Genomic DNA, 16,241 nt, shown 5'->3' with positions numbered 1-16,241 from the left:
AGTTAATAAATTCAATAAGGATCCATTACTGTTTTTCTTTTTAAAATCTAATATCCATCGCATTTTCTTTTTTTGCTTTTTTCATTACTATTGTTTCTTTTGGATGAACTCTATTTCATAGACCGAAATAACTAAATTAATGCGATAATTTTTCGGACTGTGTTATTCTCTGAAGCTTTTGAAAACATCAGTTACTTGAACACATCTATTAAAAATACGTACGGTATGGTTAAATGAAAAACATAGAACAAAGACCATAACATTAGTTTATTGAGACAAAAATCTGTTACAATTATTGACCGTTCCTACCTTTATAAATTGTTATACCTTTACAAATGGAATGTGCATACTATTTATATATTAATTAACATTAGTTATATTCGAGGGTATATCACCAAAGCATTAATGAAAACATAGAAGCTGTAATTAAAGAGAAAATAATTTGTTAAAGTATAAATTATTTGAACATTACTCGGTTGAGGAAGATTAGACTTTTTGGCAAATACGTAGAGGATGATGCTCCAAAAAACAATTGTTGTTTCTTTTTCACTGATGGACATATCGCTCACTTTTTGTCGTCACCAATTGTTAATTTCTATATGGAATTCCATAATAATCATTTTGGAACTAAGGAAACCAATAAGTTAGGTAAAACTATTGGAAGGTGTGATGATAGAATTCGAATTTACTCATTAAATCCAAAACAAAATAATAAAGCCATATATGTATTGAAACCAAATAACTTTGTACACACACGCAGCGTGACCGCTGGAAATTTTCAAAAAGTATCACAAAAAGTATCATTCCAGCAAAAAAGTGGCACAAGTCTTTAAAAAAAGTAGCACAAAAAGTGGCACATATTTTTCTTATTATTAAAAACGGAAAACAATAAAAAAGCGTAACAGAAACAGTTCGTATATAAGTAGTAATATACAATAAGTTAAAAAAATACTCTAAATTTGTGTGTACCGGGACTAACCTAAAAATAATAATGAATTTTCCTTCAAATAAAGAAGCCACTCAACTATTTTTTCTAATTATACTAAATGCATTATCCATAGAAATTTCTACAAAACGTCTACAAGGAAGGTTATATCACTCTGTTTGCGCCAATGCGGGGAAATATGCAAAGCCCAAACCGATAAATAAATAAAAACACAATAGGGGGTTTTAATTTTAAATAATAATGGCATAGGCCGAGTTTATTAATAATAATAATAAATAAGGGTTGGTAAGACAGATTACCTGGTTTGCACAATAGCGGGGGAGCGGGACTTCGTATCGAGAGATAGAAGAGACGAGAGTAAGTAAATGTCAACGATCATAACATGAAGGAAGGTGGAGGCTTTGGCGCCATTCGCCAGTCGTTGAAATCTGTTGACAGTGACGTTGACAGATCTAAACGAGGTTAACCCTTTAAGGACTCAAATGTGTTAACCCATTGTTAACAAACAATAATTTAAATCTAAATTATTCATGCCGGCCACCTTACAACACATTGCGATGTTGTAACTAAAATACAATACATAAATATAAATGTTTTCAATTCAATTATTTTTTTTTTGTTTTATTTTTTTTTTCCAATTCATTATATTTTTTCAAAAAACATGTTGGTAACACTAGATGTTACATATGCCCGACAACACCCAACCAAAAATGGTATAGTGGGCTATCGGCAACCCTGGCGTCGCTTGCACCCGATGAGTTATGACCCTGGCATAAACTTCCGGCCCGAGTACAAAGGCCACCCGACCAGGCCTATTAAAATCGTGATCTGCCAATGGAAGACCTAAAAATGAGTCATGAATGCGCTCTGGGATTGCCGCGGTAGGCGTAAGCGCATGGTCCAAATTGGTCACCACCGCCACAATTGAAATGGACTGACTCCGGTCATAGATCGAACTAACGGTGGGGTGCGAGGGGGGTGCGTTATCAGACGGACGACTATACGGACTATTACGTGGCCGATATCTATAATCGGTCTGCGGACGACGCAGACGATTATTTGTGGGTTTAACCACGGTCTTCGCATCTTCATGAAGGAGCGTGTGGTGTTCTCCATTGCATACGGCACATTTTCTTTTGCTTCGGCAGTCCCTAGCTTGGTGGGATTTAGATAAACACCGTACGCAGTCATTATATGTAACGACAATGCGACGTCGCATGTCAACATTCATAACCCGGAAGTCACTACATCTATCCAGCGGGTGCATGCGATCACAAAGGCGACATTTGTGTGAGGCCGCAGATGAAACCTTATGGGTTTCGGACCTTAAGCTTTTGGCCGACTCCTCCGAATGAGGTGTGGCAACCGGAGCCGCAGATGGACCCGAAGATCCGGACTCGGTTCGTATGGTATCAATTTTGGGGGGTGACGCAGGGACCGGAGCCGCAGATGAACCCACAGAGATGGATTCGGACTCGATTTGCATGGTGTCGCTGGTAGAAGCGGTGGCCGCAGATGAATCCTCATTATTGGACTCGGACCCGGGCTCGGATATTTTTACAGCCGCGATTGGCTCAACAAGGGCTTCTTCCACTGCAGCAGACGACATTCCAGTTTGGGGATCGGTGGGGCGAGGTTCCATAACAATACTGTCATCAACGTTCAAAAGTTCGTCTTCCGAATAGATTTTCATCGACATACTATATAACGAGAAGAGAACCATATTATTTGATTGCGGGGGTGTGGTCGGTCAGAGCGACCAATTTTGTAATGGGCCGTCTTACAACGCCGTTTTCGGTTCGAACGTCCGCGACTCGAACGTGCCCGCCGGAGCCCGGAAAAACATTTTCGATACGACCTAATTTCCACGACGTGGGCGGAAGCTGATCATGACGAACATCAACTAGATCGTCTATCGCTATTTCTCGTTCTGGAAATTTCCACTTATATCTCATATGCAAATGCTTGAGATATTCATCTTTCCACCTCAAACTAAACTGGTGGGCAAGGGCCTGAACTTTCCTAAACCGATTGACTAGACTTAATGGTTGCTCTGTGATGAGAGGTTCAGGCGGGGCTAACAAGGGGGCACCAATCAAGAAATGACCTGGCGTTAGTGTCACTATTTTGTCTGGACTGTCCGACATTGGACATAAAGGACGCGAATTAAGGCACGCTTCGATCCTAGCCAATACCGTTGCTAATTCCTCAAACGTGAATTTTAAATTTCGAGACTGCTTTCGAAAATGTAACTTGGAGCTCTTGACTCCAACTTCCCATAACCCTCCCATATGAGGGGCACCAGCAGGTATAAAATGCCACGATAGGTCCTGGTCTGATAAAGACGAGGTGACGGAGTCAGCGCTTTTTCGGAGGAAATCTTTAAAATTCCTTTGAAGTTCTCGCGAAGCTCCAACCAAATTTGTTCCATTATCCGAAAAAAATGGAATGGGGACAACCACGTCGAGCAATAAATCTATGTAACGCAGCCATAAACTTAGCAGTCGACAAATCGGACACTGCTTCCAAATGAATTGCCTTTGTAGAGAAACACACAAAGACGCATACATAGCCCTTGGTTATTTTACAAGACCGACCTAGATAAGATTTTACATCAAACGGACCTGCGAAGTCCACGCCAGTATTGGTAAAAGGCCGATTAAGAGTTGTTCTCTCTGGGGGAAGGGCAGCCATAAATTGATTGCAAGCCCGTTTCTTCAACAAAAGGCAAACTTTGCAACGCCGAACAACCAACCGAACCAAATTTTTCATACGAGGAATCCAATATTCCAATCTCAAAGTTCGCATCATTAACTGAATATCACCATGAACACATTTTGGTGAATATATTCTACCAACCGTAGAGCAAAGACCCTCTTATAGGGGACAATAATAGGATTACGTTCCGAAGGTGCAAGTGTAGGCGAATATACCAGTCTACCATTCATTCGCATGACGCCATTGTCATCTACGAATGGATTTAGAGGAGCCAACATACTCTTACTATCTAACGGCTTCTTGTCTAACAAATTCTTATAATCGTTGGCAAAATATATTTTTTGAGCCGTAATTGCACAATAATTACGTGCGTCAATAATATCTGCCGAAGAAATGCGTGTAGAAGGATAGTAGTAATGGTTTCGATACCGGGGATGCGTTTGACGAATGAATCTAAACGCGTATACAATGAAGTGAAGAACTCTACGCAAACAAGAAAAATCTTCCAAAATCTCTTTAAATGTCGACGGAAAAAAAAGAGAAGTGACATTTAACCGGGCGCATTTCCATTTCAGTACTAATCGGAGCCAGATCACGAATAGACCATTCCGATTTAGTTTTACCCAGCCAACTAGGGCCGTTCCACCATAGGGGGGAGGCAGAAAATTCTACCGGAGACAAACCACGACTTCCTAAATCCGCGGGGTTATCTTCTGATTTGACATGGTACCAATTGTTATTGCCAACATTTTCTTGGATTCGACACACCCTATTGGCTACATATGTCGTCCAAGTAGAGGGGGTTCTTTTCAACCAAGCAAGAACTATCGTCGAATCTGTCTAACAATAAATTTCATTAAATTCCAGATCTATTTCCCGCACAATAGTTTTCAATAGATCTGATGCTAAGACTGCTCCACAAAGTTCCAAGCGAGGCAGCGAAATTGATTTCAACGGGGCGACTTTTGTTTTGCACGATAGCAAATTAACGAAAATGTTTCCATCTGGGGACTCGACACGTATATAGACTACCCCCGCGTATGCCTTTTCCGAGGCATCGGAAAAGACATGAAGTTCAGCAGAAAATCCTGGAACATATTGAACCCATCTAGGTATCCTAATCGAGTTAACATGGGGATATGTTTCAACAAAACTTCTCCATTCAGCCTCAGTAGCTGCCAGAAGTGGACCATCCTAACCAATGTTGTCCAGCCAAATCTTTTGCATGATCATTTTCGCCCTAACAATCACAGGGGCCAACCAACGGACGCACAGTGGATGCGCCAATAGGACAAAAATGAAAAATGTTATGTCTGCGTATAACACTTTTATGAGCGTTAAAGTGTTATAAACATACCAAAATTCACTGAACTAACAATGTTTTGACAATTTATAACGGTATATTCTGATGGGAGCATCGTAAACATATGTGTTCATTCGTGCGTTGAAAACGGAAATAATAAAGTGCTTTGCAAATAAAACAAAAATATAAATGAAATCAAATATATATAACGATTTCTAGAATAGAAGTTGTTATTCAAGATATGAGCTTATTTTCTATATCATTTCATCTGTGCATAGTGATCCTTGTGATTTAATAATAACAGCCAACAAAATATGTTAAAATATGTAATATTTTGGTTTTTTGACAAATTTCCCATAAGCTTTTAACTAGTATCACTACCGATCTCCGCCGCCTCATTAGCTTTAGGTGTCAAGGTTTAAAAAATGTATAAGTTAGCTGCGGAAATCTGCGGATGAACATGGTGTAACCAATTTTGTGACATAACTTCTAAATAAAGAATTTGGAAAAGGGCCCAAATTCTCTAAAAAAAAACCCCTAACCCTACAATTTTCGGTACTGCTTTGGTCCAAACATTGCATTTCGTAATATTTCTCCGAATCTTAGATAGAGTAAAGATGGTATATATCGGTCCACTCCTTCCGGTACCTCCCCCTTTAAAGTTCAAAAATATTCAATAACATGTAACGCGCGATATCTCATAAACAGAGCTACCGATTTGATCCAAACTTTAGATATCGTTATATTTTGTCCAAACTTAGCTTAAACTCGAAACTAGGCCATATCGATCCACTTATTAGGGTACCTACCTCACAAAAGTTCAACATTTTTGTATAAGTGCAGTTTAAGGTCTGTCCGAGGATCCTTTGGAAATTTTTACCGAAGGTAGTCCTTGTTATCCGGTTTACAGCGATATCATGTTTTTCGTGGGCAAGTCCATGCTTCCTGGTATAATGGCTCTAAATTAAACAGTGATCGACTGAAATGAGAGGTGGGTGCAAAATCTATCGACAGTAATAACTCTACATCCGTCCATTCCTTCGGGTACCTCCTCCGAAACCTTGTGAACTTTAATCAAAATCCGTATATTTTTCGGCAAGTTCATACGTCGAATAATAGAGCACAGAATTCTGAAAACAATCTAAATACATAGTGTTCTCTGAAAAACAGATTTTCAAATCACACAGACTAAGGTTATATCTTGTTTTACATTAATTTTTTAATACAAAATTAAGTGTTACTATTAATTGATATGGCTTTAGCATCAAAATGATACTTAAGCATGCCCGATCATGCTCAACATTTGTGATGATTCTTGAGTAGTGATAAATACACAGTCCCTAAAGTTTTAAGATGATATACAAATATTTAATATTTTTGTCGCACTGTCCTAAAGGAATGCATCTACTGTGCGACGGGGTCACACAATTTTGCAATTGCCGAAAGAACTTCCCTTTTAGTGAAGTGTTTATTGACAATAGGACTCACTTCGAAGAAGAAACAATCTAAACGCGCATTCCACCTAATGCCCAATGGTTTAGAACTACTAGCTTCTACAAACGATAAAAGTTGAGCATCTAAAAAAAACACTCTACTATTCGCTGTCCATTTTCTCAGCTCGAACTTTGCCGACGATAGTGCCCTAATCAACTGGTCCCTAGCTGCCAATGCAGTCTCGATGTCGTGAGCTCCGGCTAAAACGTCATCAACGTACATACATTTTCGCAATATATGCGCCGCGAGGGGAAACTCTGACTCAGTATCATCTGCCAGTTGAAGAAGCGTCCTAATCGCTAAGTATGGTGCACAATTTACACCCAACGTCACTGTCTGTAGTTCATAGTCTTGGACATGTTTTGTTGTTGAATACCGATACAAAATTCTCTGAAGAGGCGAGTGCTTTGAATCCACACGAACTTGCCTCTACATTTGAGTAATGTTCGAGTTAAACACGAATTTGAAGATACGCCAACGGAGGATCAAAAGAACTAAATCTTGTTGTAACGTTGGACCAACGTGCAATATGTCGTTAAGAATCTGCCCATTCGAAGTTTTATTTGAGGCATTAAACACTACTCTAAGTTTCGTGGTCGGTTTTTCAAGGTTTATCACAGGGTGATGGGGTAGATAACACGAAAGGACATCCATTGAAGTATTTGCGGATACCGGCCTCAGGTGGTCAAGTTCCAAATATTCCGATAAAGTTGGTCGTAAACTATTATTATTTCAGGCTTTTTCATTAAAGAATTCTCGTTCCAAAAATATTGTTTGAGGGCGTTCGTGCGAGACTCTCCCAAATACCCGATAGCGCTAATCTCAGATTTAATCGGCAGCGTAACAATATACCTACCCTCTGAGTCCCTACGAGTAGTTCGGACGTAATTCTCCTTACAAAAACGGTCCGATGGGGTTAATATTTTGCGTTTGGGAGTCTCCTCGATTTCCCAGAATCTCAAAAGGATCTGCTTGATCTTTTCTTCCTCTGCTACCTCAATAGTAGTGGCAAAAGTTCGAAATTGTGCTGCAGGGACAGGACCCGTAACAAGCCAGCCAAATACAGTATTTTGAGCCAGTAGTGCTCCAGACAAAATGGGACGACAACCATCTAGCAATATTTTGGGATACAGATCAGCACCTAACAGCAAATCGACAGGACGAGATTGAAAAAGGTTAACATCTTCCAAGCGAAGATCGGGAATTTGCGACCTTAAGTCAGAATTAACCATGAAAGAGGGGAGATTTCCTGAAATGGTACGCAAAACTAAAACGTTGGTTGCTAATTCTAGAGAAGGGTCGAAGGGACTGCTAATTTGAATACGACAAGCTTTACTAGCAGTGGCCGAGAGTGAACAACTAACTCCTGAAATTACAGCATTCGCAGAACGAACAGGAAGCGTCAAACGAGTTTGGAGTCGCTCGGAAATAAAAGAGGACTCTGAAGCAGGATCTATCAACGTCCTAGCAGGGTATGAAACACCTAGATGAACAATATTCACCATTGCGGTACCTAAAAGTACAGCTTTGTTCTGCGCTGCGTGAAACACTTGTCGGGGCAAGCAACCAGCGGACGTGGGTGGTGCGCAATTTTCCGAATTAGGGGAGACAGTCGAAGAAGTAGTACTAGAATTTTGGGGGACATGGCTAGTCACGGTGGAAGTTCGAGTTGAATTATTCGATGTAATATCCTCCCGATGCAACAAAGTATGGTGGGTCTTATTACACTTCGAACACCGACGTTTGCTATCACAATTCTTTACTTCATGATCGTTCCTAAGACAATTAATACAAAGATGATGACGTTTCATCACTTTGTACCGATCTGCGGGTTTAAGACTCTTAAAGCGTGGACAGTCATACAATTTATGACGCTGATTTTGACAAATTATACAATTTGAACCTTTCGAAGCGCGGGGAGAACGCGGTGGCTCTGAAACTCTGGTATTCGAATGATGGGCTTGAACTTTACTATTATTTGACCGCTTAGACTGATCTGTACCACGCATATCATGAAGGCACATGAACGTACGAATTCGCTCAGTGAGGAAGGCATCCAAGTCTTTCCATGACGAAAGAGAGGATTTGTCTTTAACACTCTGCTCCCAAAGAGTCTGAGTAATTTTTGGCAATCTCTGGAGACACAAAAATACTAATATCGGATCCCAATTTTCCGTATTGACATCATACACGGACATCGACGATAGGCATCCATTGATACCACGTTGGATCGACTTTAATCCCGAACTAGTCTCACTATAGAGGACCGGAATATCGAACAAAACTTTCAATTGGTTGTGAACCAGAAGCCGGGGATTATCATAAGTTTCGACTAGTGCCTTCCACGCGAGCTCAAAACTACGATTAATTAAGGGGAACCTCGATACAATCTCGCGAGCTTCACCAGAAGTCTTCCTAACGAGATGACAAAGTTTTTCTACGTCGATAAGGCGACCATTAACAATATATATAGCCGTAAACAAATCCGTAAAAGTTGGCCACGAATGGAAATCGCCTTCAAAAATGTCCGTATCGCACGGCGGTAGGGCAAGGTTGTGGACACAATCCAAATGGGAAACTTCATCCATAGTCCTAAAACTGGCACTATTATTTCACGCCATAGGGGGAAGCGGAGTTTCTATCTGCGAATGATTTTCGCGAGAAGCATGCGTCGAAGAACTCAAATCGTTGTGCGTTGCTTGCGGGTTTTCTTTAGGCGACTTAGCTAAATTCTCTCCTGGCGTTTCTATCAACGAAGCAACCGAACCACAAATACTACCATTAATGGAGGAGGTACGATATTTCTTAAATTGCCCTAGTTTCCTATTAATTGCTGACTGGCAGTCGACATAAATGTGAAATGACGAATTGTACTTCTGATCGACCGCATCGATAACCTCTTTCGTCGTCTCTACTGACGACATCATATAATCACAGCACCTTTCAAATTTTTCCTGTGCTTGTGTCCAAAGTTTTTCTAAAGCACTAAGATGAGACTGTAGCGCATGAATATCAAGCTGCTCATCACGCATCGTATTGAAACGAGCATTAACTATTGGGGTGAATGGCATTTTGAACAAGTTTCCCGAAATATGTACTACAACAAGCAAGAAGGGAAGGACTAAAGCACGATTTGCTCTTATAATGTATTCAAAAACCAAGAATTTAACTGATTCTACTTCGCACGATATACGAAGAAACCACAAAAGGATCAAAAAGTTATCCACAAACTCCAAAAGTTTGAAAAAATCGACCGAATTTTTCAAAGGTCCAAGAAAAATACCAAAGCTTCCGAAAATCTAACGAAACCTCTAAAATGTTCGCGAAATAAATGCCTTGAACCTCTCACACAATAGTGAAATATCAAAAAATTGGTCTATAATCACCAAAATTATAATCTGCGATGAGATATTTAGCAACCAAATGCAAAGATACGACGGAAAATATGTGAAAAATTTCAAATAAATAATAAATATTTCAAATATATTCCAAAAAAAATATCAAAAAATATATAAAAATGGTTAATTTTTTTTTTAAATTGTGTATTTTTCCCGGTAATTTTCTAAAAACCGTATTTTCGCGCACAAAAAATTCAAAATATTTTAATTTTTATTATTTTCTACCGAAAATATTGAGATTTTATAACTTTTATTTCCACAGTTTACTACTATTTAGGCAATCGAACTACCGAATGTAGCGTATTTTCCAAAAATAAATATTTAAAAAATAAAAATGTTAATAAAAATCTCCAAGAGTAATTAAAAATTTCAAATTCCGCACGAAAAATATCAATTTTAACACTTTTTTATTTAAAAAAAGTCGTATTGACCGATCGTAGGGTGTACGCGTTATTAATTTTTTCAAAAGCGTCGTTTTCTAACACCCAATTATCACTCAATAATAATCGAAAATAAAATTAAAAAAATTTTAATATTTTATGTTGGTTCCGTTTATCGAGGGTCGCCTGTATAATATGTTACGTTGCGTATATCGAAGGTCACCTGTAACACAACAGACAACACCAAACTTATGTATTTATATACGTATCAACCCTGCAAGCAAAAACTATCGCGGAAGTGACTCAGGCGTGTCGCCCAGGGCGATGAAAACAGTCGCGGCGATAGTCGCAGAAGTCACCCTGAAGTGACATCCGTTGTGAAGAAATGAACCACGCCTGCGTGTCGCCCTGGAAGTCACTCCAGCGACACTTCTAGAAGATCATTTCCGCGATAGTTCTAGAAATTAAAAAAATATATATTTTTTTCTATTTATTTTTATTTAAATTTTTTATTTTTTATTTATTTTTTTAATTGTTTTATTTTTATTTATTTTTTAGTTTTCTTCTCTTTCAGAGAAATTATACTTTGCAATTTTTGCCTACATTAATTTTGTCATTTTAAAAATGTGATGTTTTGTTGCCTGACTTGGGAAGCGAACCCGGACCTTCAGAGTGCAAAGCAAGTATGCTTACCACTGCACCACCGCCTCATATAATCATCAGATAGAAAATGTTCTATATTTGTTCAAATGTTTTGAATCACTAAATAAATGTAAACAATCGCCTTGGAAGTCACTCCGAAGTGTCGGCATACGCGATAAAACGTAATCACAATAAGGCTATAGAAATTGTTTGTGTAATTCACCAACGATCTTCCTTGGCGTGTCTCCGGAGTGACCCCTTAGGCGAGGGAGTGCGAAACTCACTTCCAATTGCTGGCAGGGAAGTGGCTGACCGACTAGGCAACGGTATTAGCCGTATGATTTCTATGGCATTTGTGTGAAGGTACACCTATTACTGACCACTAGTGGACGAACGAACAAACAAACCAATGCAATTGAAGTGCGTGTATTTTTTGGGGGTGATTTATGAATAATCGGGCATGTTCTGTCATTCACCTCTGCACTTCACGTGTATCGAATACACCTAAAGCTGTTCTGCAACACACTTTACACCTAATTGGGGTGTATTCCTCACACTGTAATTTTGATGGCGAGAGCTGAGTGAATCCTTATTTTTTAAAGAAACTAATTGCAAATTCCTACAAAAAGCTGCCTAGGACTAAAATTTAATGTGTTTTCAATGAGTATTTAAAAAAAATATTTAATTTTCTTAACACAATATGATTTAAAAATATATTTTTCTTAAAGTACCAAATTCAACATGTACGCGCTCTTGTAGAAGTTCGTTTCTTTGTTTACCCTGTTTCGTAAACAATCAAACGAACAAAGCGTACATACCCACACACGCATGTGTATTCGTTGATGCGCCAACGCAGACTGATATGTTTTTCATTGTAAATGATAAAGTTTGAAAGCTGTAATAAAGCTTTCCAAAGTTCTTTCGTGAAATATGAAAGCTCTTTTCACGTGAAACACAGAACATCAATTGCTTTCACAGGTGAAGTGCATGTGTAATGTGAAATGGATACACCGTGAATTCCGGAACATGCCCGATTATTTTTATTATTAAAACTGGAATTTTGCAAAAAATTTAACAATTTTAAAATTTCAATTACACCAATCGATGGGGAATTTTATGCACATTAAAATGACACCGCACTTCAATATTTTATTTTCAACAGAAAAGCCAAAAAATACACTTTTCTTCAATTATTTTGATTTTTTTTTTCTTTATTTTCAATTGCCGTCGGCAAAACAATATTTGCATTCAGACGGAGGGGGACGGGGTACGCGACGGGTTGTAAAACGGCCACAAAGAATATAAACGACGCGATTGTTGTTGTTTTCACACAATCTTTTCTTCGATATTTATTTCTTTTTAAGAATATTATTTATTTAATTTCACCGGCACTCTTTTCACTGTACGTACCTGTTTGTTTTTAATGTAAAAAATATGATGGTGATAATGAGATGATGTGGTGGTGGACTGTATTGATGGTGATGATGTTGATGCTTTGCAAAAAGAGAAGAAAACAATTACTTCTTTTGAAAATAGCTCGTTCGTAATCCGGTACGAATGGACCAATGTTTGCGCCAATGCGGGGAAATATGCAAAGCCCAAACCGATAAATAAATAAAAACACAATAGGGGGTTTTAATTTTAAATAATAACGGCAAAGGCCGAGTTTATTAATAATAATAATAAATAAGGGTTGATAAGACAGATTACCTGGTTTGCACAATAGCGGGGGAGCGGGACTTCGTATCGAGAGATAGAAGAGACGAGAGTAAGTAAATGTCAACGATCATAACATGAAGGAAGGTGGAGGCTTTGGCGCCATTCGCCAGTCGTTGAAATCTGTTGACAGTGACGTTGACAGATCTAAACGAGGTTAACCCTTTAAGGACTCAAATGTGTTAACCCATTGTTAACAAACAATAATTTAAATCTAAATTATTCACACTCTGAAACTTAGACTTTACACTCATACGATTATTAATGGCATTTTCTCGATTTATTTGACATATATTGTATGAAAATAGGTGTGTCTTTTTACGTGGTAATTTGTAATAATTATTACGAAATGTTACTAAATGCTATCTTTTTACACAAAAGTTCAGTAAAAGAGAGCGAAGAGAGAGAACAATTTTGACAGTTGTTTGCTAAGAAATTGCTAAAAGTTGCTGAAAAAATTTTCCCAGCAACATTTAGAAAGTTCGATCAGCTGTTTTTTAATCATCTGGTAATGGTCAGCTGCTCAATGTTTATCTTATTTTTGTGGAAAAATACTATATATATTGCGATTCTGGTTTATTTATTAATTATTTTATGAGATGATGTGGTGGTGGACTGTATTGATGGTGATGATGTTGATGCTTTGCAAAAAGAGAAGAAAACAATTACTTCTTTTGAAAATAGCTCGTTCGTAATCCGGTACGAATGGACCAATGTTTGCGCCAATGCGGGGAAATATGCAAAGCCCAAACCGATAAATAAATAAAAACACAATAGGGGGTTTTAATTTTAAATAATAACGGCAAAGGCCGAGTTTATTAATAATAATAATAAATAAGGGTTGATAAGACAGATTACCTGGTTTGCACAATAGCGGGGGAGCGGGACTTCGTATCGAGAGATAGAAGAGACGAGAGTAAGTAAATGTCAACGATCATAACATGAAGGAAGGTGGAGGCTTTGGCGCCATTCGCCAGTCGTTGAAATCTGTTGACAGTGACGTTGACAGATCTAAACGAGGTTAACCCTTTAAGGACTCAAATGTGTTAACCCATTGTTAACAAACAATAATTTAAATCTAAATTATTCACACTCTGAAACTTAGACTTTACACTCATACGATTATTAATGGCATTTTCTCGATTTATTTGACATATATTGTATGAAAATAGGTGTGTCTTTTTACGTGGTAATTTGTAATAATTATTACGAAATGTTACTAAATGCTATCTTTTTACACAAAAGTTCAGTAAAAGAGAGCGAAGAGAGAGAACAATTTTGACAGTTGTTTGCTAAGAAATTGCTAAAAGTTGCTGAAAAAATTTTCCCAGCAACATTTAGAAAGTTCGATCAGCTGTTTTTTAATCATCTGGTAATGGTCAGCTGCTCAATGTTTATCTTATTTTTGTGGAAAAATACTATATATATTGCGATTCTGGTTTATTTATTAATTATTTTATAAATATATTTATTATTTTTTATTTAGTTTGCTTAAAACTGAAGAACTTTTTCATTGCTTTGGAGTTATTTTTTCGTTCATGCACTGGCGCCAATGTTTTTATTTTGGTTATCAATCGTTATCTTGCTAAAGTTTACTAAATGCTGTCTTTTTACTTTTTTTCTCTATTTTCGTATCAAAGAGCAAAATCTCTCTTACTCTCTGAAAAGAACTTACTTAATAATTATTACTGAAAAAGTAAAAAGACACAACTAATGACAACTAAAATCCACAGGATTTGCTAAACGAAGCATAGTCTAAACGGAATATAATGTAGATACCTTCACTTGTTAAGAAGGGTCTTGAGTGTAGTTGTTATGCGGATCAAACTGTCTGACTACCATTACCAAGCACTTTCGCTCATTCCTACCAACCAAAAAAACTGGTTTTTACACACGCAAATATCACTTAAAAACAAACTAATAAAAAGGGCCGCATGTTACTTCAACTCCCTAAAGGAATGAGTACATAAGCTGCCTTGCCTGCTTACCTTGCCTACTTCTGATAAAATAATAAAAAAGAAAAAGGCAACCCAGTTCGAAATTTGCTCGGCCTTCTTTATTCTTTTATTTTTATTATGTAAGAAATGAAGCAGGCATGTCAGAAAAAAAGCAAGGCATCCAGGCGAAGCAGCTTATGTAACCGTCCTTAATTCAAAATCGTATAGTTCGATGCTTTTTCTACTGCACCTTGTGATTTAAGTAGAGTTTGAATTACAAAGTATTTAATTAAAAAATAGTGTCACAATGTATTAAAAACTATCACAAAATTTCTAAAAGTGGCACATTTAGTATCAAAATAAAAAAGTGGCACAGAAGTATCAATGCCGAAAAAAAGTGTCAAAATTGATACTTTAGTGGCACAACGGTCACGCTGTACACACTGACTCAGTTCAATAATCCACAGATAGTTTCAACGGCTGACCATCTGCTGTCTAACTCAACAATACAATTCACAGAATTGGAAATTTACCCTCATAATTTAAGTTCAAATTATTTCCAGAATTTTGTTCCATTAATTCCGATATTGCTTTCACTAGATTTGTTCCAGAGTTTTAAATTTCTTTAAACCAAAATAAGGATACGTTATAATTGAAACGAATCCTCATAGTTTAAGTTCAAATAATACCCAGATTTTTTTCCATTAATGTCATTGTTGCTTGCACTAGATTTTGTAATGCTAATTGGAAGAGTTTTAAAATTTCTTTATTTTTAGGAGTGTTGGCGTTTTTATTTGGGATGACGACTTCTATTTTGTTTTTCAAAATAGTCAGTCTTAATCCCATAGTCGTTGTTTTAATATTTTATTAAAACAACTTTAATTTATTAAGCCTGACTAATTTGAAAAACAAAATTTCTGTATTTTGATAAAATTTTCTATTCCACTCTTTCAGGTACAATTCCCAAAAGTTCTGAATGTGTCTGCTTATGTTAAGTACAAACAACTTTTGGATTGGATCTAGTTTAAGACCTGGGGGCCTGTTCTGTAAATTTTTAGCAACTTTATTCATTGTTTATTTTACAACAATTTCATTTGTTTGTTTTGTTTTTGTTACAATAACAAAAGATATTTAAACAATGTCTATAGTTGTTAAAAGTTACAGAATAGGCCTACTGGTCTTGAATAGCTTCCAAGTAGTACATATGATCCGGATAACACTTACATACATTTAAAAGTTTTATCATTTGCATTAAACAATCTAAAGAACATCTTTTTCTCATATCTCTTATTCCCGAACAAAGCCTGCCTACTTCAGAACCTCTTATAAAATCGTTAAAATATTGATGAAATATATATGCAAAAAAATGCATGGACATCATGGTGATCCCTCATTGAATGTTAAATCATCGGCATTGCCTTCATTCACCGTCCACCTTGACAAGGATGATATATTAATTTCTATGTTATATCCCTCTGTCTGCGAAATCAATATAGAGCTTTAAGGCAGGTTACTAAAACTTGACACAGAATTTTTATCCAACCTAATTATCTGAGCGTATGTACCCTACATATGCATATTTCGGCAAAACCGACTTAAACTTTCTAATTTGTTTCTCTTACTACTTTTTGATGTAAAATACACCAGAATCAATATTGAATATGTATTACAAAATACCTTAGGAAAACAACATATAAGCATATATGA

At 37.1% G+C, this 16,241-nt stretch overlaps 1 protein-coding gene across 19 annotated transcripts in view; it reads right to left on the bottom strand.

The window, feature by feature from the left end:
• Positions 1 to 292: 292 nt before the first annotated feature.
• Bili (FERM domain-containing protein 8 Bili) overlaps positions 293 to 16,241 on the bottom strand; it is a 1,367,054-nt gene continuing 1,351,105 nt past the window's right edge. For all 19 annotated transcript variants that reach the window (XM_073956031.1, XM_073956053.1, XM_073956086.1 and 16 more), the window contains one exon: positions 293 to 420. The gene's annotated coding sequence lies outside the window, so the exon portion shown is untranslated. The remainder of the gene's footprint in view (positions 421 to 16,241) is intronic.

Source organism: Musca autumnalis, unplaced genomic scaffold (genome assembly GCF_047663935.1).
Source record: "Musca autumnalis isolate F117 unplaced genomic scaffold, ASM4766393v1 scaffold_1, whole genome shotgun sequence".
Taxonomy (NCBI): Eukaryota; Metazoa; Arthropoda; class Insecta; order Diptera; family Muscidae; genus Musca; species Musca autumnalis.
The sequence above is the reverse complement of the archived record's forward strand: the minus strand, read 5'-3'. Positions and strand labels throughout refer to the sequence as shown.